General features: G+C 38.2%; 1 long non-coding RNA gene across 1 annotated transcript; it reads right to left on the bottom strand.

The window, feature by feature from the left end:
- Window positions 1-2,041: 2,041 nt before the first annotated feature.
- Window positions 2,042-7,270, bottom strand: LOC125110740 (uncharacterized). Its single transcript, XR_007130699.1, has 3 exons — window positions 7,260-7,270; window positions 2,972-2,987; window positions 2,042-2,392 (listed from the first exon to the last, which is right to left on the bottom strand). It is a non-coding gene; the product is annotated as an uncharacterized LOC125110740 (long non-coding RNA).
- Window positions 7,271-24,536: the final 17,266 nt, after the last annotated feature.

Here is a 24,536-nt window from a genome sequence, read left to right as displayed (position 1 = left end):
ATTGGACCTTCTCTTGAATTGTCCTCAAATTGTTAGCCTAGGCAATAAAATGCAGAGCAAATCACTGCAGGCAGTTGTTTGCTTGTTTGCTTGCTTTGTATTTTTTTTTTCACCAACTACTTTTGATATATATAGATATAGATCTATATCTATGTCTATATATAGATATATTTTCCAATTACCCTTAGCTTAGTACTAAACATATATTAGGCCCTCCAAAAATACTTGATAACTGATGAAACATGAAAGAATCAGAATTATTAGGAAATATAATGTATGAAGAAGTGGAAGTTAGGGCAAAATTGGTCATCAAGATAAAAGTCTGTTAGGCATGATAGAAAATTTAAATGACAAAGTTGTAAGGCAGACTGGCTAAAAAGATGCAGAAAAAGATCCGCATCAGATTGAACTAAAGCTTTTTTGTCCCTTCTATCTCTGGCTTTCAGGCACTCTGCAAAACAAGGGAAGTGACTTCTAATCACTTTGTAACAAACAGGCTCCCCCATGTTCAGAAATAACCAGTATTGTCTGCAAATGATGATCACATTGTGTGTTCCTGTGGCCAAAGTCATATTTAGCATTTTATGAAATGATGCAAAAGATGATGTGCATATCCAGTTTTCCACTTTTAATTAGTTATCTTCTCTGTGGAGAGATATCAAGAAGGACATGACCCCTGCCCTTGGGAAGCTGAAAGTGTGTGTAGTTAGGGGGAAATGCTCATATTCATGCACACGTAAATTAGTTCTTTGCAGAGCAATATGTGAATAAATGCAAGTTCATATAACACTCTATGTATGTCCCATGTTGAGGGAATACTGATAAAAAGGAATTAAAAAAACTAGGTGGAAGATTACCAAAACAAAGTCTGTAAAAAAGATGAACTCAATTTCATGTAAAGGAAGGGGGAAAACATTCTAATGTGTGCAAGGTGTTGGAAGTGGAAGCGTGTACCTTATCACAGTGTATCCAGTAAAGAAGATAGGATTAGGATGAGGATTAGTATAATATTAGTATTAGTATCCAATTTGGTAATAGGAGATGGCTGGACATTTAAGTTAACTTTCCTAAGTCATACAGCGAGTTACTGGCATAGCTAAAACAAGTGGTATTTTGGGGAACAGTTTACATGACCAAACACTGAAGCTCTATATTTTTTCAATACATGTCAGCACTCCTAGGCATTTCTGGAACAACAATGAGTAGAAGACTAAAATATATTCTTAAAAGGCTTGCTTTACAAATAGTGCACATAACAGAACAAGAGGCCTTCTTATTCCCCTAGAGCAGGAAATCAGAGAGTATGAAAAAAAAAAAAAGAATCATTAACAGTATTTCCTGAGGGAGAATATAGACTTGCAGACCATGCCAGAATTCCACATTACTGCCTGAATTCAAAGATTAAGGGTGTGTTTTGCCCACACCCTACATTTTTGGGAACACAAGCCCTGCCATTATGTAAGGTCTACTGATGAGGCTGACATGACTCGTCTCTTCGTGGGAGAGTCCTTATTCTGATCTATGATACATATATATATTTTTAAATGTACCTCATCCATTAGCTAAACTGACAAATTATCACCCAGATTAACACGAATCTTTCTTGATGACTGCCAGCTCCTGCGAATGGCAGCACTTCCACAAGAAAGGAAAATCTCTTGGAATGATCAGCATACTTGTTTCAACATCGACAGAGCCATCACATGGGAAGAAGGATTCAGAACGGAGGAGTGACTGGTTTTAAATATGATATAATTTTCCTCCCAGACCACTCCTGACAGCCTCGCACACTATGGTATAGTATGGGCCTTTGTCGAGGCTCACATTTCCCACCTGTATTTCTTTTTCTCTTTCCAGCAACAGTCTTGTCTTTGTGCCAACTCCTAAATAACCATAAATTTTGTTCTTATAAACCTTAATGAATGCTTGGCCAAGATGCTGTAACTATTGGCTTCTACATTGGAGCATAAATGGAAAGCGGGGGAAAAAAAGTGCGCACTGTGAAAAACTGGATAAAATGGAAAAAAGATCACAGCAACCCCAAAGTCGCAATTTGCCTTTAATGTGAAGGAGGCCTTGTTTTCATGGTGTGGCAGCTTTCAGGGGTTTTAATCTCAAAGTAGCTGATCAATTTAAGGTAAGTGGCAGGCATTTGGCCTGGTTCCCAGGCTTTGCTTTGCTGCTCTGAGAAAAGAAAGGATTCAGTCAGACACACAGACAACAGGCATCATCAGCGGCTCCCACATTCCAAGCATTTTAACACAGATTAGGTTGGCATGATTCTACTGTTTACTGAAATCTCCTAGGTGTTGCATTTTTCCTTCTCCTTGCTACGGTTATCCAAGATGGTTTTCTCAGGTCAAGACCTTCCTATGCCAAATAGCTTGCAGGGCTGCGAAGGGAAAAAGAAGAGCATGGGTCAAGACTTCTGATTAAAATGCTATTTCACTTGCTCACTGCAAAATATGAGACTTCAGACAGCAGGTAATTGAGCACTGAACTTTTTGCCTTAGGCGTGCATTGAGACAGGAACTGTTTTACATGCATTCCTGAGGGGGGGAAAAACAAAGATAATTTCTTTAACAAGGACAAACTTAATTCAGCTAGAAATGCCCTGTGGATTAACAGGGTGATTTGTGGTTATTTTCCCTTCAGATTTTATAAGCCTGAGTCTTCTACATGTGTTAAGCAATGTTGTAACTGAGATAGTCTATTTTTTAAAATTAACATTTTCCCACTAAATATTCTTTATTTTTTCAGGATGTTAATATTAAATGAGCAGATCACTTACCATGACCTTATTTTCCTAGCAAAAGTGAATTTTCTTAATCCATTTGACCTGTAACTAATTTAAATTAAATATGCATCCAGTTAATCAGACCAAAAAAAATGTGTAAGTTGTTTTTTAAGTGTTTTGGGCTGTATCATGCTTTTATACAAATTTTGTATTTTTAGTACATTTTCCACAGACTTTAAAGATACTTTGTCTTACTTCAGTATATTCAAGAAGCCTCTCCCTTTAGTCATCCTCATGGCAGATTCCTCGTCTTATTTTTTCTAAGAATTTTATCAAAGTATCTCATATGGATTTTTAAATGTAATTTTGCTAGCCATTAAACTTTTTGAAATCAATATCCAAATTGTTAAACTTTCTAAATCCAGAAATGCCTTAACACTTATAAATTTATATTGACATGCTTCTTCCAAAACCAACATTGTTACAATCAAGTAATTTATATTAAGAATACATATTCTTGTCTATAAGGGTTATCTTAGAAACTAATGCAATTATATGCATTTATTTTAATTTTAGTTATTGTATATGGGAGTGGTTTAAAAAAAAATAATACAGGAGTTCCTGCTGTGGCATAGTGGGTTAAGAATCTGACTGCAGTGACTTGGGTTGCTGCAGAGGTATGGGTTTGATCCCCAGCCTGCCACAGGGGATTTGAAGATTTGATGTTGCTGCAGCTGTGGCATAAGTCACAGCTGCAGCTTGGATTCAATCCCTGGAACTTCTGTATGCCATGGGTGAGGCCATTAAAAAAAAAAGATAGAAAGAAAAGAAAAATAACGCATGTCTCCTCATTGATTACAGAAGAAAAAAGGAGATAAATAAGACGCAGATAGTATAGCCATCATTCTGCTTCTGCTGGATGTGTCTTGTTGAGATGTGATACCCAGAACTGCAGCAGCCATCTTGCAGCCATGGAGAGAGCTAGTCTAAAAGACCAACATGGCATACTGAGGATAGCAGACAGGAATGGTATAAAGAGCATGGTTCTCAATTATGCCACAAAACCAACAAGCCCAAGACCAACCAAACTGGGACTTCTTATGAGATAATAAACTCCCTTTCACTCACTCAGCAGTATTTATTGAGCACCTACCATGTGGATTGCTGCCCTATACTAAGTGCTTAGAATATCTCAATAAATAAAATATACAGGAGTCCTACCCTTGTAGAACTAATAACATTCCAGCTGAGAGAGATAATACATTTAAAACATAAATAAGAAAATACTACAGTATGTTAGGAAGTAGTAAGTGGGGAAAATGTAAAAGTGGGCCGGGGTAAAAAAGATCAGGAATGCTAGGATGGAGGAGATAGGTTTTGGTGTTGAATAACGAGAGGGTTGGTCAGCCTTATGAGAAAGCGAAAGGGTTGGTCAGCCTTATGAGAAAGGGAGATTTGAACAAAAACTTAAAAGAAATGAAAGAGTTATTCTTTAAGGTAGTAGGAGGTGTTTTGGTTTTGTTTCTTTTTTTTTCATTTTTAAATTTTTCTTAGTGTTTAAAATCCTCTAAATAAGAGGGAAAGGTGAGGAAGAAGTGAAGAAATAGAGAGAGACAGGGGGAGAGAGAGATTTGGAATATATCTAATGCCTGTTCCACTTCAGTCCTTCATCATTCTTGTCAGCCAAAACATTCCTTCCTTTGCTGATGTTTGAACTGGGTTTCTGTCACTTACCACTGAAAGGGGACAAACTAATACATTTTAAGTTGGTCACAAATAAACTACCTCTGGTTCCATGGACAACAGGTCAAATAGATACTGGACCGTAATTCCATCCTGTATGTAATGAGCTTTATTTTCCATACTGGGAGTGTCTAGGTAGTTGTAATCAAGACAGTGTGGTATTGGTGAAAGAACAGACAAATAAATCAGTGGAACAGAATAGAGAGCCCAGAAATAGACCTTATGAAGATAGTAAACTGATCTGACAAAGGAGCAAAGGCAATAACAATAGAACAAAAATAGTCACAAATGATACTGGAACAACTGGACATCCACATGCAAAATAAAACAAGAAGAAGAAAGAATCTAGGCAAGGACCTTGTACCCTTCACCAAAACTAACTCAAAGTGAATCATAGCACTAAATGTAAAACACAAAACTATAAGGCTCCTATAAGATAACAAGGGAGAAAACCCAGATGACCTTGGCTGGGTATGGCAATGACTTTTTATATACAACACCAAAGGAATGATCTATGAGAAGAGTAATGGATAAGTGGACTTTTGAAATTAAAAATGTTTCTGCTCTGCAAAAGACAATGTCAGGAGAATGATAAGACCAGCTACAGACTGTAAGAAAATATTTGCAAAAGACGTATCTGATAAAGGACTGTTATCCTGAATATATTAAGAACTTTTAAAATTCTACAATAAGAAAACAACCAGATTATAAAATGGGCCAAAGGTCATGACAGATGCCTCACCAAGGAAAATATACCAATGAAAAATAGGTATATGAAGGAGTTCCCTGGTGGTTCAGTTGGTTATGGATCTGAGGTTGTCACTGCTGTGCCTTTGCTTGCTGCTATGGTGTGGGTTAAATTCCTGAACCAGGAACTTCCACATGCCATGGGCATGGTCAAAAAAATAAACATATGAAAAAATGCTCCACAGTACATGTCATCAGGAAAATGCAGATTAAAACAACAATGAAATGCCACTGTGCTTCTATTTGAATAGCTAAAATACAGAACACTGACACCACCAAAGGCTGATGAGGGTGTGAAGCAACAGGAATGCTCATTCATTGCTGATGGGAATGCAAAATGGTTTAGCTGCTTTGAAAGACAGGCAGTTTCTTACTAACTATTACAATTACCTACAATTACAGCTAAACCTACAATTACCATGCAATCCAGCAGTCATACTCCTTGGTATTTACGCAGAGCAGTTGAACACTTAATTTCACACAAAACCCTGCACACAAATTTTTATAGCAGCTTTACTCATAATTGCCAAAACGGAAGCTATCAAAAAGTCCTTCAGTAGGTGAATCAGTAGATAAAATATGGTACATCTGGGAGTTTCCGTTGCAGCTCACCAGTTAACGAACCCAGCTAGTATCCACAAGGACATGGGTTCTATCTCTGGCCTTGCTCAGTGGGTTAAGGATTTGGCATTGCTGTGAGCTGTGGTATAGGTTGCACATGGGGCTTAGATCCCATGTTGCTATGACATAGGCCGGCGGCTACAGCTCTGATTCAACCCCTAGCCTGGGAACCTCCATATGCCTCAGATGCAGCCCTAAAAAAAAAAAAAAACAACCAACCGTGGTACAATGGAATATTATTCAGTGCTAAAAAAGAAATAATTTATCAAGCCATAAAAAGTCATAGAGGAACTTAAATGCATATTACTAAGTAAAAGAAGTAAGTCTGATCTAGAGTGTGTACAGATTTCTTATAAATCGGTAAGAAAAACTCAGTTTTTTTAAAGAAAGGGTAAAAAACGTGAATAGGATTCTTATAAAAGAGGCTATCCAAATGGCCAGTGAACATGAAAACATGTCAACATGATTAGTTATCAGTAAAATGCAAGTTGAAAACTTAACAGAATATCTTGACACACACCCCAGAGTGGCTAAAATTTTAAAAGTCAGCAATACAAGTGTTAGGATGTAGAGGGACAGAAACTCATAGAATGCTTGAGAGTATCAGTTAGTGAAACTACTTCGGAAATTTTGTTGCCAGTTAAATTAAGCACATGACTACCCCATGACTCAGCAATTAGTAGCTATCTATCTTTCCTAACTCTAAGATAAATAAATGTGAGGACCTTCTCATACCAAGATTCACTCTTACTATAAGCAGTCCAGTCTTCCTGTAATAGCTAATATCTCAGGGGCCCTTACTGTGGACCAGCACCATGATGAGTGCTTGCATGCAGTAACATTTAAGTTTCCCGCTAACCTTAAGAGGTAAATATTATTAAACTACTTTACAGATGAGAAAATTGGTTGAGAAAACTTAATGAATTTTCCCAAGGTCATTGTATTAGTCAGTATCCTTTGTTACATTTAAAAGAAACCAAAAGTTTGGTTTAAGCAAAAAGCAATGTGCTGAAAAGTCATTGTAAAACTCCCAGAATTGCCAGCATGGCTCATTGAGGACTCTGCAGTCATAAGCAGTTCTCCAAATCAAGTTTATACCAAACACTGGACAGGTTGACCCCTCTGACAGCTCTGGACCCAGACACAGGCACCAGCAGAACTGCCACCACTTGGCTGGAGCTAGTGGGAACTGTCACCACTGTTGCACTGCAAGGGTGACCCTAGTTTCCCACTGCACCAATCACATTAAGAGTATACTGTGCATGCCCTGGGGCCAAAAAGGGGTGATTCGTGCTTACTCTGAAAATCACAAGTCCAGAGTGATGAGCATGGATTTGAACCCAGTCCCCTTGCCTCTAACATCTAGGAGCTCTACTGCTCTTCTTGGTCACCTCCAAATCCATGCTGTTACTTCATCACTTTAAGGACAAGGTGAGGCCAGCAAGTATTAAAATGTCCAGCAACACTTCATGCCCCCATATCCTGTAGATCAGAATGCTTTAACCATTTGCTGCTTGACTAATTTAGAAAGACAGAATAAAACTACCCATATGCAAATTGGGCTTCTGAAATCACCAATTGCTTTAACAAAGGCAAGTGGAGAGGACCTGGGATGACAGCTCATTGAGAGCCATCACTGTACCATGTGGGGCCATGTGGCTGCATGCTGACTCAAACTCGTGGTGGAGAAGGGGGGGCACTTCTGAATCACCAAGACCACATCCTGCTCCTCCCTCATTTTTTCCCCTGGAAGCGGCCCATCAATCTTGTTGCTGAGATCTCCACCCGAGCATGGGACTCAGGTATTCACACCAAATGTCTGTGAATGTCTAAGAAGTCCCATTTTCCAGGAACATTTGGCCCTGTTGTTTCAGTGGCATCTAAGTGTGAAGTTGACTATGAGTAAGTGTGAAACTGATAGTCTGTGTCTGTAGACTAGGGGCTCAATTTGGGTCATTTATCTCACTGTGCTTTGGTGGGCACAAACTAACATCTAGCATCCCCTATACTTGACTTTAGCCATTTTTTTACTGAAAGAAAGTTGTAATCATAATGCCAGCTAGATAAAAACTTGGGAGAAAATGTGTTCTTTTTGAGAACTGTATCACAGACACATATTCACTATAGCCAAAGACTAAGCAGGCATCTCATCCTGCTCTGATTCATCTTAGAAAAACATGTGGTAGGCAATTCAACATCCTCCCCCATTTACTTTCAAATAAAGAGTAAGAGGAAAGGTCAATTTTCTTTCCTTTATTTTCTTGTAAAGGCAATTTAGTAAAATTAGGATCTGTTGGGGCTTTTGTTTTGTTTTGTTTTGTTTTGTTTGGGGTTTTTTGGGTTTCCACTGAAGTCAGAAGTGGGAGTTAGGATTACAAAGACTGAAAAGTCATCAGTATATGGAGGAATTTGAAATTTCAGATGAAGGAGTCAGAACTTTGTAGACAGTAATTCGTGAAAGTTTTTGAATTTTAATGTATTTTTAAAAGTCAGATACAATGAACCAAAAAAATGTAGAACTCATATGTAAATTTAATTTACAAGATGATAGGGCAGAATTTGTGCAGCTACCACGTGACAGGATAAGCACTATGGTGGTTATCATCTCGCAGTTTATTAAATCAAATCAACATGTTATACACCTTAAACTTGCACAGCATTTTATGTCAGTTATACTTCAACAAAACTGGAAAAGAAAAATGAAAAATAGAAGATTGCTAGTACTTTAGAATGTTCCCTAGTGAAACATTTTTTTTAATTAACGAGGTTTTTTTTAAGATTTTTATTTTTTCTATTATAGTTGATTTACAGTATTCTGTCAATTTCTACTCTACAGCAAAGTGAAAATTAGAAGGATAGAGACAAAACCCTTATATTCCATTTGACATGTCATTACCATTAAGGTCAAAAGTCTAGGATCAGCAGCATCCCAGAAGTCTCCTGAATCCACCTCCCCAGTCACAATTCCCTTCCTCCTTCACCCAAGGTAAATCACTACCCCAACATTTAGGAAAATCTTTTATTTCCTTACTTTTCCGTATGGTTTACCCTATAAGTATGCATCCTTAAATAATGTAGTTTATTTTGTCTTTTTTGGAACTTTGTTTAAATGGAATCATACTTTTGTTTTCTTTGGGTTTTGCTTCTTTTGTCCAACAATATTTTTTGAGAGTCATCCATGTTGTAACTAATTTTCCTTCACTTTCTTTATTGTAGATGAATTATTTCTTCATGCTATCATTGTTACACATTGGGTCGTTTCCAGCTGGAGCTGTTAAAAACTATGCTGTGGCACAGTTGTGGGTATGTATGTGAGTATCTGTGTCTCTGTGTCTGTGTATAATAGAACAGGAGAGAATTATGAAGATCTATCTAGCAGTAATGCACAATAGATAGTACAGTCAGGAAGGAAAGAATCAAAGGGCAGTTTAGTGAGAAACCCAATCAGATAAATGATTTAATTTGAACTCAATGATGAAACAAAAGAGTAAGAGAGCATAGACTCCTAGAAGTTCACCAGACTAAAATGTATACTCATTTAAATTGTTACAGATAACTTTTAAATTTCCTTTTCGAAAGGCTTTATCATTGCATACTCTTACTAATGGATTTGAGTATGAGTGAGAATATCCATCCTCTGTATTTTTGCCAACTTTTGATATTATCTATCTTTTAAAATTTTGCCAAAATTATCAGAAAAAAGCTATCATTTCAAGTTTTATTTTCTTAATTATTAATGAGTTTAAAACATTTTCATACTTTCTTCATCGGACTATTGCATTTTGTGTATGAATTTCCCATTCATATCTGTTTCTTGTCCTTGTTGATTGGGGAAATTCAGTAAATTTTGAATATTAAATCCTTTATATTTGTAAATGTATTTCTGTCTGTCTCTCTTTTTTCAGTGTCCTTTGCTGAACATACTTTTTTATTTATATATGTGATGGCTTCGAGGTGTCAACTTGGCTAGGTACGTATCCACTTATTTAATCAAATACTAATCTTGGCTTTGCCTGTAAAGGTATTTTAAGATGTAATTAAGGCCTCTAATCAGTTGGCTTTAAGTAAGGGAGATTATCCTGGATAATCTGGGGAGAGGATGGTTCAATCAGTTGAAAAGACTTAAAAAGCAGAACTAAGGCTTTTTCCAAGAGGAGAAAATATACCTCAAACCTACCTGTGACATTCCCTTTCTGAAGATTTGCCCCTACTGATTTCAAACATGCTTAACTAGCCACCCTAAATATAACATATATGTTTTCTTCCCCTATTTGTTCTACTTCTCAGGTTGAACCCTGAATAATATAGTGTAATATTTTGCATAGTCTACCAACTATTTACAGCATCCAGGTTTCATGTCTTACTGAGATAGGTTTAATACAAAAAACATATGTAAATCAAGTTTGTGCAGCAACTTGCTAACTAAAGGCACCCATTGTCAATAAGTTGGAGGTATATTTTTAACATACTTTTTATGTAAAAAAAACTAACAGCTCTCAACACACGAATGAAACAAAAGATAAAAATCAGTGGTTATCACAGTAGATGCAGAAAAGGCCTTGACAAATTTTCAACATTCATTCATGATAAAATCAATAAAAGTGTGTATAGAGGAAAATTACCATTTAACATAAATAGTCCATTTCTGATGAACCCACAGCCAACATCATACTCAATGGTGAAAAAGCTGAAAGCTTTCACAGCTAACATCATACTCAATGGTGAAAAGCTGAAAGCTTTATTCTCTAAGATCAGGAAAGACAAAAGATGTCCACTCTCCCCACTCTTAGTCAACATGCTATTGGAAGTCCTAGCCACAGCAATCAGACAATAAAAAGAAATAAAAGGCATTCAAATTGAAAAAGTAAAACTGTTACTATTTGCAGATGGCATGATAAACTATATACAGAAAATCCTAAAGACACTACCTAGAAATTATTGGAGCTGGTAAATGAATTGAAGAGAGAGGAAGGATACGAAATTAATATTCAGAAGTCTGTTGTATTTCTGTACACTAATAATGAATTATCCAAAAGAGAAATCAATAAAACAATTCCCATTTAAAATTGTATTTTAAAAATAATATACCTAGGAATAAATTTAACCAAGGATTGGATGAAAAATCTGTACTCTGAAAACTATAAGACATTAATGAAAGGAACTGAAGGTGACACAAATAAAAGGAAAGAAGAAATTAGGAATTCTGCTCAGGAATCAGAAGATTAATATTGTTAAAAAATGTCCATAATACCCAAAGCAACATACATATTCATTGCAGTCCTCATCAAAATATCAACATCGAGAGTTCCCATTGTGATTCAGTGGAAACGACACCTAACTAGTATCCATTGAAGATTGCAGGTTCAACCCCTGGCCCCACTCAGTGGGTTAAGGATCCAGTGGTGCTAATGAGCTGTGGTGTAGGTTTCAGATTTGGCTCAGATTAGGCATTGTTGTGGCTGTGGTGCAGACAGGCAGCTGCTGCTCAGATTTGACCCTTAGCCTGGGAACTTCCATACGCCACAACAACAGCCCTAAAAAAAAAGCCAGTGGCATTTTAAACAGAACTACAACATATTCCTAAAATTTGTATGGAACCACAAAACACCCCAAATAGCCAATGCAATCTTGAGAAAGAAGAACAAAGCTGGTGGTATCACAGTCCTGACTTCAAACTATACTATAAAGTTATAGTAATCAAAGCAGTATGATACTGACATGAAAAGAGACATATAAATCAATGGAACAGAATAGAGAACCCAGAAACAAAGCCATGCATGTATGGTTAATTAATCCATGACAAGGAGGCAAGAATATACTATGGGTGAAAGACAGCCTCTTCAGTAAATGGTGTTGGGAAAACTGGACAGCTATGTATTAAAGAATGAAAGTAGTCCATTTTTTTTAGACCATGTGCAAAAATAAACTCAAAATGGATTAAGACTTAAATGTAAGACCTGAAACTATAGAACTCCTAGAATAAAACATAGGTAGTAAGCTCTTTGACATCAGTCTTAGAAATTTTTTGAGGGCATCCAGGGGGAATCTATCTTCCCAGGCAAGGGGGAAAAAAAGCAAAAATAAACAAAAGAAACTAAATCAGCATACTGCATGAGAGAAGATATTTACAAATGCTTTTTTTTTGCTTTTTAGGACCACACCTGCAGCATATGGAAGTTCCCAGTCTAGGGGTTGAATCAGAGCTACAGTTGCCAGCCTTTGCCAGAGCCACAGCAATGTGAGATCCAAGCCATGTCTGCAACCTATACCACAGCTGACAGCAATGCCAGATCCTTAACCCACTTAGCTAGGCCAGGGATCAAACCTGCATCCTAACGGATACTAGTCAGATTCGTTTCTGCTGAGCCATGATAGGAACTCCACAAATGCCATTTCTGATGAGGGGTTAATATCTAAGCTATATAAAGAACACATATGATTCAATATAAAAAAAATTGAAAAATGTGCAGAGAATTTGAATAGACATTTTCCCAAAGACACACAGATGGCCAACAGGCACATGAAAAGATGCTCAACATTACTAATCATGGGGAAATGCAAATCAAAGCCACAGTGAGATATTACCTCACAACTGTCAGAATGGCTGTTATGAAAAAGACAAAAAATAATAAATGTCAGTGAGGAACCATTGTGCACTGTTGGTAGGAATGTACACTGGTACAACCACTATGGAAAACATTATGGAATTTCCTCAAGAAATTAAAAATAGAACTGTCATACAATCTAGCAGTTCCACTCCTGGGTATTTATGCAAGGAAACAAAACCACTCATTCAACAAGATATATGTGTGTCACCATTCACTGAAGCATTATTTACAATAGCCAAGATATATAAGTAAAAAAAGCGTCCATTGACAGATGAATGGATGATGATGTAGTATATATTTATAAATATAATGGAATATTACTCAGCCATTAAAAAGAATGAAAACTTGTCATTTATAACTACATGGATAGACCTAGAGTGTATTACGACAAGTGAAATAAGAGAAAGAAATGCTGTGTATTTTCATTTATATGTGATATCCAAAAAACAAAACAAAAGAACAAATATAACAAAAAAGAAACAGACTCACAAATACAGAGAACAATCTAGTAGTTACCAGTGGGGAGAGAGATGGGGAGGAAGGGCAAAAATAGGTGAAGGGGATTAAGAGGTACAGATTACCAGTTATAAAGTAAATAAGCCACAGAGATGTAATGTACAGTACAGGAATATTTAATTTTGTATAATGCATAACCTATAAAAATATCAAATCACTGTGTTATACAGTTTAAACTAATATAGTATTGTAAGTCAATTACATTTCAATTTAAAAAATAATAATAGCCTTTGTGTGTGTATTTAAAGGTCTACCGAGTGGGTGGGAAGAATGCACCCCAATAATGGCAGTGGTTACCTGTAGATGGGGCAGGAGTGATAGCCTTTCAGGCTTTTCTGTTTCTGATTTTGTAAATCTTATACAATGAGGATCTATTTATATTTAATTGGGTTATTTTTTTTACTGTCAAGTGTATAATTCAGTAATATTAAATACATAGAGTGATAGTTTTTAAAAGCAAAAGAACAAAACTTTGTAAAAACTTATCAGCAATGATTCCAAAATTTAACTAGGAGATAATGCCTCCACTGAAACAAATTAAGAGGCTGAAACAAGGTGGTTTTTATTACAGGCATTAAAAACGCCAAAGATTTATGTGCCCAGCTTAAGTGCAGAATAGAAAATAAAGGAAGGTTAAGTGTGGTGTCTGTCTACAGAGCATATACTGAGCTTATATTTCAAAAGCATGTTGGAGTTCCCCTGCTGGCTCAGTGGTTAATGAGTCTAACCAGTGTCCATGAGGACAAAGATTCGATCCCTGGCCTTTCTCAGTGGGTTAAGGATCTGGCATTGCCATGAGCTGTGGTGTAGGTCACAGACCCGGCTCAGATGTGGCGTTGTGGTGGCTGTGGTGTAGGCCGGCAGCTGTAGCTCTGATTTGACCCCTAGCCTGGGAACCTCCATATGCCGCAGGTAGAGCCCTAAAAAACAAAAAAAAACAAAACAAAAAAGGAAAAAAAATGCGTATGAACCAAATAAAAGATACCTACAGGCCAAATTTGGCATTTATAATGCTTGCAACTGCATAGGAAAAGGTGAGGTTGATTTTAAACCAAAAATGGTAGAATTTGAGCCTTAGAGATATCTTTTCTTTTTTCTTTTTTGGCTACACACAGCATGTGTAAGTTCCCAGGCCAGGGACTGAATCCAAGCCACAGTTGAAACCTACATTGCAGCTGTGGTTAATGCTGGATTCTTAGCCCACTGTGGCAGGCTAGAGTTGGAACCTGTACCACTACAGAGACAATGTGGGATGCTTAACCCCCTGGGCCACAGCAGGAACTCCTAGAGATATTTTTTAAATCACGAAAGCTAAGATTCTAGTTAAAAACAAAACATAACTTGGTAAGGATATGTTCTATTTAAAAGGTATGTTGTAGACACGTTCATTTTGTGTTTAAGCATTTCATTCTGATATGAGTCAATTTAGGCTGAAGTGCTATGGAAATACAAAATTTTCCTCACCTACTTTTAGATAAATAGAAAAAAAAAAAGGGACTGATTGCTCACATTTTTTATAAAGACAATTTAGTAAGAGTTCTGTAACAATAAGGAAACAGACATAGTAAGTTATGAATTTGACAGTGTGATGTTAACTAGTAAATGCTATTAGAAATGCCATACTTAATATCAAATGGTAAATATTTTTTTTAAATGAAGGACAGCAACATTGCCAGGATCCAGCATTGATCTAACACTTGTTAAGATATAAGTCTGAGTTGAACAGGTACAGAATGGATAACAACTCAGGAATGCAAGGTTGGTTTAACAGCCAAAAATCAATTAATGTCATATCATATCAGAAAAAAAAAAAAAAAGCCACACGATCATCTCAATAGATGCAGAAAAAGCATTTCAAAAAGTCCAGTACCCTTTCATGATAAACACACACACAAACTTAGATGAGAACTTAATAAAGTGCATCTTTGAAGAAACCCACAGTTAATGCTTTCACACTTAATGAAAAAAGACTGAATGTTTTCCACTAATATCAGGAACAGGTGAAGGATGTCCACTCTTACCACTTCCATATAACATGTACTGGAGGTTCTGGGTAAACCAATTCAGAATGTGAGGAGATGAGAGGGTAGTAATGAAAGAAAAGATACCCAGATTTGAAAAAAAGAAATAAAACTATCTCTGTTTCAGATGATATGATGTTATAGACAGAAAATCCTAGCAAATTCACTTAAAAAAACTATTAAAACTAACGAATGAGTTCAGCCAAACTGCAGGATACAAAATCAACATACAAAAATCAATTGTGTTTCTATAGACTTGTAATGAACAATCTGAAATAAAGTTTAAAAAAATTCCTTCTACTATAACATTAAAAAGAATAAAATACCTAGAAATAAATTTAACAACTTGTATTCTGGAAACAAACATTTTGAAAGAAATGAAAGATAATCTAAATGAATAGGAAGATGTTTTATTTTCATAAATTAGATACTAGGGATGCACTCATGTTTACAGAAACACTCTCCAAACTGATTTACAGATTCAATTCAATCCTATTAAAATTCCAAGTGGATTACTTGCAGAAATTTACAAACTGATCCTGTAATTAGTGTGGAAATCTTAGGGACCCAAAATAGAAAAAAAAAATCTTGAAATAGAAAAACAAAGTTGGAGGACTCACTTGCCAATTTCAAAATTTACTACAAAGCTACAGTAAGGATGGTATTGACATGAATATAGAAATATAGCTCAGTGGAATAGAATTCAGAGTCCAGAAAATAAAGCCTTACACTTATAGTCAATTAACTTTAAACAGAGTGTCAAGACCTTCCAGTGGGGAAAGAATAATCTTTTCAACTAATGTTTCTGGGACAACTGAATTTCCACATGCAAAATGATGAAGTTCTCACAACATATGGGAAAACCAACTCATAATGGATCAAAGATCTAAATGTAAAAGTGAAAACTATAAAACTGAAAAAAAAAAGGCTAAATTTTCACAACCTCAGATAAGGCAATGGTTTCTTAGATATGACACCAAAAGCACAAACAACAAAAGAAAAAAATAAAATGGATTATATCAAAATGAAAAACTTTTGTTACCATTTTAAAAAAGTGAAAAGAAAACCCACAGAATGGAAAAAATATTTGCTTATCATATACCTGATAAATGACTTGAACTTACAATATACAAAGGATTCTTATAACTCAATAATAAGATAAATAACCTCCTTTTTAAATAGCAAAAGAGCTGAATGGACATTTCTTCAAAGAAGACAATACAAATGGCTAATAGACACATGAAAAATTCCTCAACAGTATTAGCCATGATGAAAATCAAAACCACAGTGAGCTACCACTTTACACCTACAAGGTTGACTATAATCAAAAAGACAGACAATAGCAAGTAGTAGTGAGGATGTGAACAATTTGGAAGCCTTATACCCTACTGGTGGCAAAGTAAAATGGTGCAGTCATCTTGGAAAACAGAATGGCAGTTCCTCGAAAAGTTAAACATAGTTACCATGTGATCCAACAGTTCTTCTCCAAGGTTTATATCCAAGATAAAGAAAACATATGTCCACACAAAAAATTGTACAGGCATGTTCATAGCAGCACTGTTCATAAGAGCCAACAAGTAGAAACAACCCAGATGTCCATCAGCTACTAAATAATCAAAACATAGTCTATGTATATATAAAATGGAATATTATTCAACAATAAAAAGGAATAAAGTACTCATGCACGTACACCATAGATGACCTTTGAAAATATGCTAAATGGAAAGAAGCCTGTCACAAAAGACCACGTATTATATATTACATTCATATGAAATGTCCAATATAGGCAAATGTATAGAAGCAGACAAAGTAAACTAATGGTTGCCTAGTGCTCAGGAATAGGGGTTGCACAGAAATAGGAAATAACTGTTAATGGATAGAGTTTTGGGGGGAGTGATAAAAATGTTCTGGAATTCGTAGTTGGTTGCACAACTCCATGAATACACTGCAAACCAGTGAATTGTATGCTTTAAAGAGGTGGAGTATATGAATATGAACTGTGTCCCAAAGCTGTTATTTTTTTGAACACAGTAAAATTAAGTTAAAGACTGGCTGGCAAAAATACTGCTCAGCCATAGACCTACAGTGAGGAGAGTGGGGTAACTATAAAGGTGCTCTATGATTGAGTATGTGGAAACTGGTTAACTCTGACATCCAAGTCTTTACCTACAAAGCCCAAAGATCTCCAGATTTTCTCCTCCAGCCCCCTAGCCTCAAATTGAATTCAGCAGAGCACATTCTGAATAACCAAAGCTTTGGGGCATTCTCTGGGAGTTTGGGCAGACTAGGAGACTGAACAAGATCATGCATAAAAATCATGGAAGGGCTAGCATTTTGGACAGAGGTACTAGGCAGGCTAAAGGGCAAAAAAGTCTCAAACAGGTTTGGCCTCTGCATTGCAGCTATATCGGCAAGCCAAACATAGTTTCCATGTTGACCTCCCACTGAAAAGATTTTCTGTCAAGAGTAATGATTGTGGGAGTTCCCATCGTGGCTCAGTGGTTAACAAACCTGACTAGCATCCGTGAGGACTCTGGTTCGATCCTTGGCCTCGCTCAGTAGGCTAAGGATCCAGCATTGCCGTGAGCTGCAAATCGCAGACATGGTTCAGATCTGGTGTGTTGCTGTGGCTGTGGTGAGACCGGAGGCTACAGCTTCTATTCGACTCCTAGCCTGGGAATTTCCATATGCCATGGGTGCGGCCCTAGAAAGACAAAAAAAAAAAAAAAAAGAGTAATGATCGTGTGCCTACTGTATGCCACACACTCTGCTGGGTCCTGAAGATGAAAGGATGAGTGAGGCGAGTTCTCTGCTTCTGAGAAGTTCCCAGCTTAAAGGGAAGCAAATAATTAGAGTAAAGCGGCAGGTAAATGCTATACTGGGGGTCTAGACTAAGGGCTGTGGGAGCAGAGAGGCAGGCACCACTGACTTGTGTGAGTAAAGCTAGAGAAAACTTTTTGTGAAGGTGATTTTCCAGCTAGGTCTTGGAGAATGAACAGAAAATGTTTCCAGTGCCCTCTAGGAACTTTTTAATGCATATAAAATTCTTGTTATGCTATTAAGCCAGTGTTTATATATACCATTATCTAAAAATGAAGCAGAATCAAATAATAATACCAAAAAGCTATTCAGAGAATAATAGACATGGGTATGTGGCTTGAGACATTTACAGGCATTTTTTATCCTGCATTTTTATAAGAACAGAGGTAATTAAAATAATGTATTGCTGACCCTAATTGATTGCTAATAATTAAGACTTTCCTATTTTGCTCCATCAAACAGCAAACTCATTCCTGTATGGAAGACTGGGCTGAACCCACAAATCATTTAATTTTAGAAATACGAGTGACCCTAATATGTATGCTGTGCATTCTAAACTTTAGGTCTTGCTGGGTTGAATTACTCTTGGTTTAAAATTTTTCTTTTCTTAAAATAGTTGGGAAGGATTTTCCACAACTTTCCCTGATAATCTGTCTTTGTCATCTGTGATCTTAGATGTCTTCTACTAAGTGAAACAAAGTGGAGTTTTAATGTGCAATTACAAGTAAAAACAAACTGGCAACCCCCAAAAATTCTAGGATTAATTCAGAGGAATTCAACCCAAAAGATTGAATTCCTCTGAAACAGGAGCTTATCAGCAAATAGCCTGTAAACTGGTTTTGGCCACCAAATATTTTACATCATCTCTGAATGAACAAAGTGCTTTTATATGATTTGTTAAGTAATTACAAAAACAGCCTATCATTTGATCTCCTGCTGTAATAAAACTGAAATTTCTTCTGTCAGTTTAGTGGGAAAGGGGCAAAAATCATGATAACAGGAAGAAAGCTTTTATTTTAGAAAAAAAAATAAGAAACTATCCCTTCCAGAAGAGAGTTTTCTTTTTTTCCATCCTTGAACTTTATTGCTAATGCCCTAGGAATAGATAGACACCCTTTCTCACCTCCTATGCCTGGTTACACTCTAAATGAGCCAAATAGATTTGCTGCTTATATTTGTGGTTCCCTGTGTTTTTGTGCAGTTACCAATATAAAACAGGTTTTGGAGTTCCTGCCATGGCACAGCAGAAAACACATCCGACTAGGAATGATGAGGTTGTGGTTTGATCCCTGGCCTCGTTCAATGGGTTAAGGATTGGTGTTGTCATGAGCTGTGTGTAGGTTGCAGACGAGGCTCGGATCTGGCGTTGCTATGGCTGTGGCATAGGCTGGCAACTCTATCTCCGATTAGACCCCTAGCCTGGGAATCTCCATATGCGCAGGTGTGGCCCTACAAAAGCAAAAAAATAAAATAAAATAAAATAAGTAAATAACAGGTTTTGTAAAACTGTGTTTGCTCTTCCAAGACTTTACACTCCTCTCTCTGTACTTTCTTAAGATTTAGTTCTTACTTTAATTCCTTTAAATTGTTTCAACAGCCACTCCCTCCAAGAGGGTTGACTTTGTTATGCTAAATAATAAATAAATAAATAAATAAATAAATAAAATTTTTTTGGAAAAGATACATATCATTGAAATGTAGGATGAGCTTTGAATATCTCCAGAGATACTTGGAAGTGTTTTTCCAAATATAATTTCACCACAAAATGGGATCTGAACAATCTTGGGCTTAAATTAATATTGAAAGTTTACAGACCTTTACTAGTGGCATATAGTAACTGTTTCACTGGAGGCCAACTGAGTCACTAGTTTTATGTGAGTGATTTTCTAATAGACACAAACACAGAATGCTGTTTGTTCTCAAAGGAAAGGTTAATGGCATATGACAGCCTAAGAAGTGAGCAGAGAATTGGGGTGGAGGCCCAATTAGGGATCAGCAGACCTCTGACCTCCACCGCCACCAGCTCTGTTCCCCCAGGCCCCACACACTAGATAGCTCTAATCTAAGTACTTCCCAGGCACCTTTATGCCAAGAGCTTTAAAACAGAGCCTCTCCCAGAGTAAATCCCAACCAAAAAAGTTAGTTCATCCTGGCCAACTCCTTCCAGAGAGGCCAGAGTTAGACTCCCCTGAGTCCCTGGTTTCTTGGATGTGTGGTCAGTCCATACCATGGTGACCCCTTTCAAAGAGGGTTCATCCCAGGATGCTACTCTTTCCAGTATTGTGGTAGAACCCAACTGGAGAAATGGTCAGTCTGGTGGACCCTTCATGAATAGTTTCAGAGCATCTTGAATCCATCATTCATTCTTTAGGCAAGTTTATAGGTGGCTAGTCCCACTGTACCATGGAAACTGAGCTTCAGCAGACTGTGCTGGCATAAGGAGCCCATCAGAGAGCGCAGAGCAGAGGGACCAAGGATTAGAGTTCTGGACCCAAATGTATGTTGTTGGCAAATGACATAACTTCTCTGGGCCCAGTACTTTCATCCATAAAATGGGGATAACAATAGTACTTACCTCATAGAATTTTGAGGAATGAATGAGTGATTATATCTAACAGTGCTTAAAATAGTGCCTGAGACATAGTAAATGCCACATAAGTATGCTATTGTTATTTTTTAGCATGGCCAACAGACAGGTATCTAAAAATCACTCTGAAATATTTAAAAACAAATGAAAGCGCACTTAAATAGGCTTAAGCTTTTTTGGGGGTCTTTTTAGGGCTGCACATTCTGGCATATGGAAGTTCCCAGGCTAGGGGTTGAATGGGAGCTACAGCTGCTGCCTACGCACAGCCCAGCAATGCAGGTCTGAGCCTCATCTGCAGCCTACACCACAGCTCATTGCAACGCTGGATCCTTAACACACTGAGCGAGGTCAGGGATCAAATCCACGTCCTCGTGAATACTGGTAGGGTTCGTTACCCCTGAGCCACCATGGAAACTCCTTAGGCTTCAGCTTTGATTGGATTTCCTAGATATCTATAGCATGTAGGCACATATCTGATTGTTGTTCAAGAGCAACTATTCAAACACTTCTCAAACTGGTCTTAGATTATTCCAGGAGATGTTGATTAACTGCTCCAGAAAAAAATTTTTCCTGTGGCAAACAAATTTGTTTGTCTCTCCATTACACAAAATCTAATTGATTTCTTGACTCCAAGACTTCTCAGTCTTTCGTGTGATATGTGCATTATGAAACCCAGGAGAGAGATTTGCTATTCAAGGTTTACCAAGTGTAATTAAAGGCAGAATCCTTTGTTCTAAGTGTTCTGGTACATTCACTATCTTCCCCAAACTGTGTTCCCAAGGGGCTGCTAGTGGATGTACTTGGCAACTGATAGAAAGATTGTTAATGTCAAGTGACATTTAAGTCTTACCTTTAATTCCTAATTGGCATGAACAAATTATATCACACTGAAAAACAAAATTCCCAAGTGTGGAACCAATGTGCCACTTCCAGATTCAGAGGCTTCAAAGACCAGTAAAATCAATAGGTGCCACTATTTTATCTTGCCAAGAAAGGTCATTGAAAGAAATTGCCATTCGTTATTACCATTGTTTCATAAAAGATAAATATTTTAACAACCAAAAAAGTGAATGAATAATATAACTGAAGAGTAAAGGGCAGTTATTGAAATTGAATATATTTAGCTTTATAAAAAATGCACTATAGGTGTTCCCTTTGTGGCTCAGCGGTGACGAACCTGACTAGTATTCATGAGGATGCAGGTTTGATCCCTGGCCCTGCTCAGTGCGTTAAGAATCCAGCGTCGCTGTGAGCTGTGGTATAGGTCACAGACATGGCTTGGATCTGGTGTTGGCTGTGGCTGTGGCATAGCCCAATGGCTGCAGCTCTGATTGGACCCCTAGCCTGGGAACTTCCCTATGCCACACGTGTGGCCCTAAAAAGAAAAAAAAATGCACCACATTATTTGCTTTTTTGTCATTTTGTCTTGAATCAGGGAAAACTCCTTCTTGGTCTCTTCTTTGGGAATCACTGATGTCTGCAGCAGCATGTGGGGCTTGTCAAATTAACCCCGCATATTTTAGATTTGTTTTATTTTGCAAAAGATTGCTTCTTTTTTCTTATTGGCCCCATTGGTCAACTGTTATGGAGTCCCTGCGTGTCTGGGTGATTATCACATAAATGTCTGGATATTATCATCATGCAGAGGGATGGTGCTTTTATCTCGCTGGTATGTTAGGAACACTGTGGCAGTGGTAGGAAGGGTGGGCCACTCCAGGCATCCCGCTGCCCTGTAAACACATCTCCATGCTTCCCTGGGCACTGTCTCCAAACAGCGAGATCCTCTGGAAATCCTTCTGTAATAAAAGAACCCCTTCCCCCCTTTGCTCAAACTCTCTGAATGTCTACCACCTTGCTTTAAGTAGGGGACATGGTCCTCCCCTGAGGAAGCTACAGCTTCTGCAGTCTCTCCCAGAGAAGTTATTCATTTCCCCCACTCCATCTGGGTTGCGAGGGGCCAATGTCTTCTTTACTCCTCAGTACAATTTCCAGACCCTCCTTGCTCCACTTTTCTATAAAAACTGCCTCAAACACTCTCCTCTCAGACCACAGAATACTCACTTCCCACCCGCCCCAGGTTTCCTCCCCATCTCTCCTGCTTTTCCTACTCCTGCAGAGGATCCTTTCTTCACCATCCCTTCAAATATGGCAATTGTGATTTGGTCTAGGACTCTACTCTTTCTCACTTTCTTTCCCTAAAATTTCTCATCCAAGTCCCATAGTCTCAATTGCCATCTATTTGCTGATGAGTCTCAGATCTTCATCTCGTATGTAAAAACTCTTCTAAGCCTCAGACCTGTACCCTCCTACTTGTCCACCCACAGGCTCCTCCAATTCAACATGTTCACAGCTTGTCCCAGAACCTGTGTTTCCTATTTTCACATACTGCACCATCATCTGATGACCCAGTACTAAAAGCTAAGGGACACTGCTTTTCCTTCACCTTCCCCAACCCCAGAGCCCAAATCTCATTTTTCCTGGAGATTAGTCAAGTTAACCTTTCAAACATCTCTCAAAATCTGTCATTTTCCCTTTTCCTGGACCAGCCCCTGTTCTTATGCAGGTTACTGTCATCTCTTGACTGTATAACCAGAGCTCCAGCCCCACCCCTTCAGTATTTTCTCTGCTCTGCAGAGCGATGCTTCTAAAACATCTGATTGCACCATCCCCAGGCCAAAAACCTTTTAACGGCTTCCCCTCCTCAAATTCTTTAACATGATGGCAAGGTCCTTCCTGATCTGGCCCAGGCTTGCTTCTGCAGCCTGTGCTGTCTTCCTTCTCTCTACACTCAAAGATTCTCGGGTCTTTTTTTTATTTTTTATTTTTTTTATTTTTATTTATTTTTTGTCTTTTTGCTATTTCTTGGGCCGCTCCCGCGGCATATGGAGGTTCCCAGGCTAGGGGTTGAATCGGAGCTGTTGCCACCAGCCTACACCAGAGCCACAGCAACGCGGGATCCGAGCCGCGTCTGCAACCTACACCACAGCTCACGGCAACGCCGGACCCTTAACCCACTGAGCAAGGGCAGGGACCAAACCCGCAACCTCATGGTTCCTAGTCGGATTCGTTAACCACTGCGCCACGACGGGAACTCCGGGTCTTTTTTTTAAAATTGTTTTGTCTTTTTAGGGCCGCACCCATGGCATACGGAGGTTCCCAGGCCAGGGGTCAAATTGGAGCTGTAGCCTCTGGCCTATGCCACAGCCACAGCAACACCAGATCTGAGCTGAGTCTGCAACCTACACCACAGCTCAACAGCAAGGCCAGATCCTTAACCCACTGAGCGAGGCCAGGGATCAAACCTGTGTCCTCATGGATAATAGTCAGATTGGTTTTCGCTGAGCCATGACAGAAACTCCTCTCAGGTCTTAGAGAAGCCACACTGCTTTAGGATCCCAGGTCTTTGCACATGTTCCTCTCTTGTCTGAAACACTTCTTCCCACCACACATACACACCATCAACCCCACAACCTCCTCCCTTTGCCTGGCTCTTATTTCTCTTGTTTCAGACCTCAGCATATCTCTTCCTCCTGGAAGTTTTCCCTGATGCTTCAACTCAGTATTAGGTTAGGAGCCTCACTCAGGCATGCCGTCCTTTTTCTACTGTAGAAATTTCCTACACAAAACAGTAAGTGTCAGGGGGGGCCCGTCTGGCTCAGTGGTAATGAACCCAGCTAGTATCCATGAGGGTGAGGGTTTGATCCCTGGCCTCAGTCAGTGGGTTAAGGATCCGGCATTGCTGTGAGCTGTGGTGTAGGTCGCAGATGCAGTTTGGATCTGGTGTTGCTGTGGCTGGCTGTGGTGTAGCCAGCAGTTACAGCTCCAATTCAACCCCTAGCCTGGGAACTTCCATATGCCGTGAGTACGGCCTTAAAAAGACCCCCTCCAAAAAGTAAGTGTTTATTTGTCTATCTCTTCTACCAAGCTCAGGAAGACCTGGGCTCTTTTGTTTTTATTAGCCATCATATCTCTTGAATGTAGCATTTGGCCCGCTCATGACAGGCACTCAGTAACATCTTGAGTAAATGAATTAATGCGTTTGATGATTGTTTTTCTTTCAAATGTCCTGTTTGTGGACATATCACTGAAGTCCAAAGAGGAAAATGCACACTCAAAAGAGGAGTAATTCAGGAATG

This window comes from Phacochoerus africanus, chromosome 11, assembly GCF_016906955.1.
Source record: "Phacochoerus africanus isolate WHEZ1 chromosome 11, ROS_Pafr_v1, whole genome shotgun sequence".
Classification (NCBI taxonomy): domain Eukaryota; kingdom Metazoa; phylum Chordata; class Mammalia; order Artiodactyla; family Suidae; genus Phacochoerus; species Phacochoerus africanus.
Note: the sequence above shows the minus strand (reverse complement) of the source record. Positions and strands in the feature narration are given on the sequence as shown.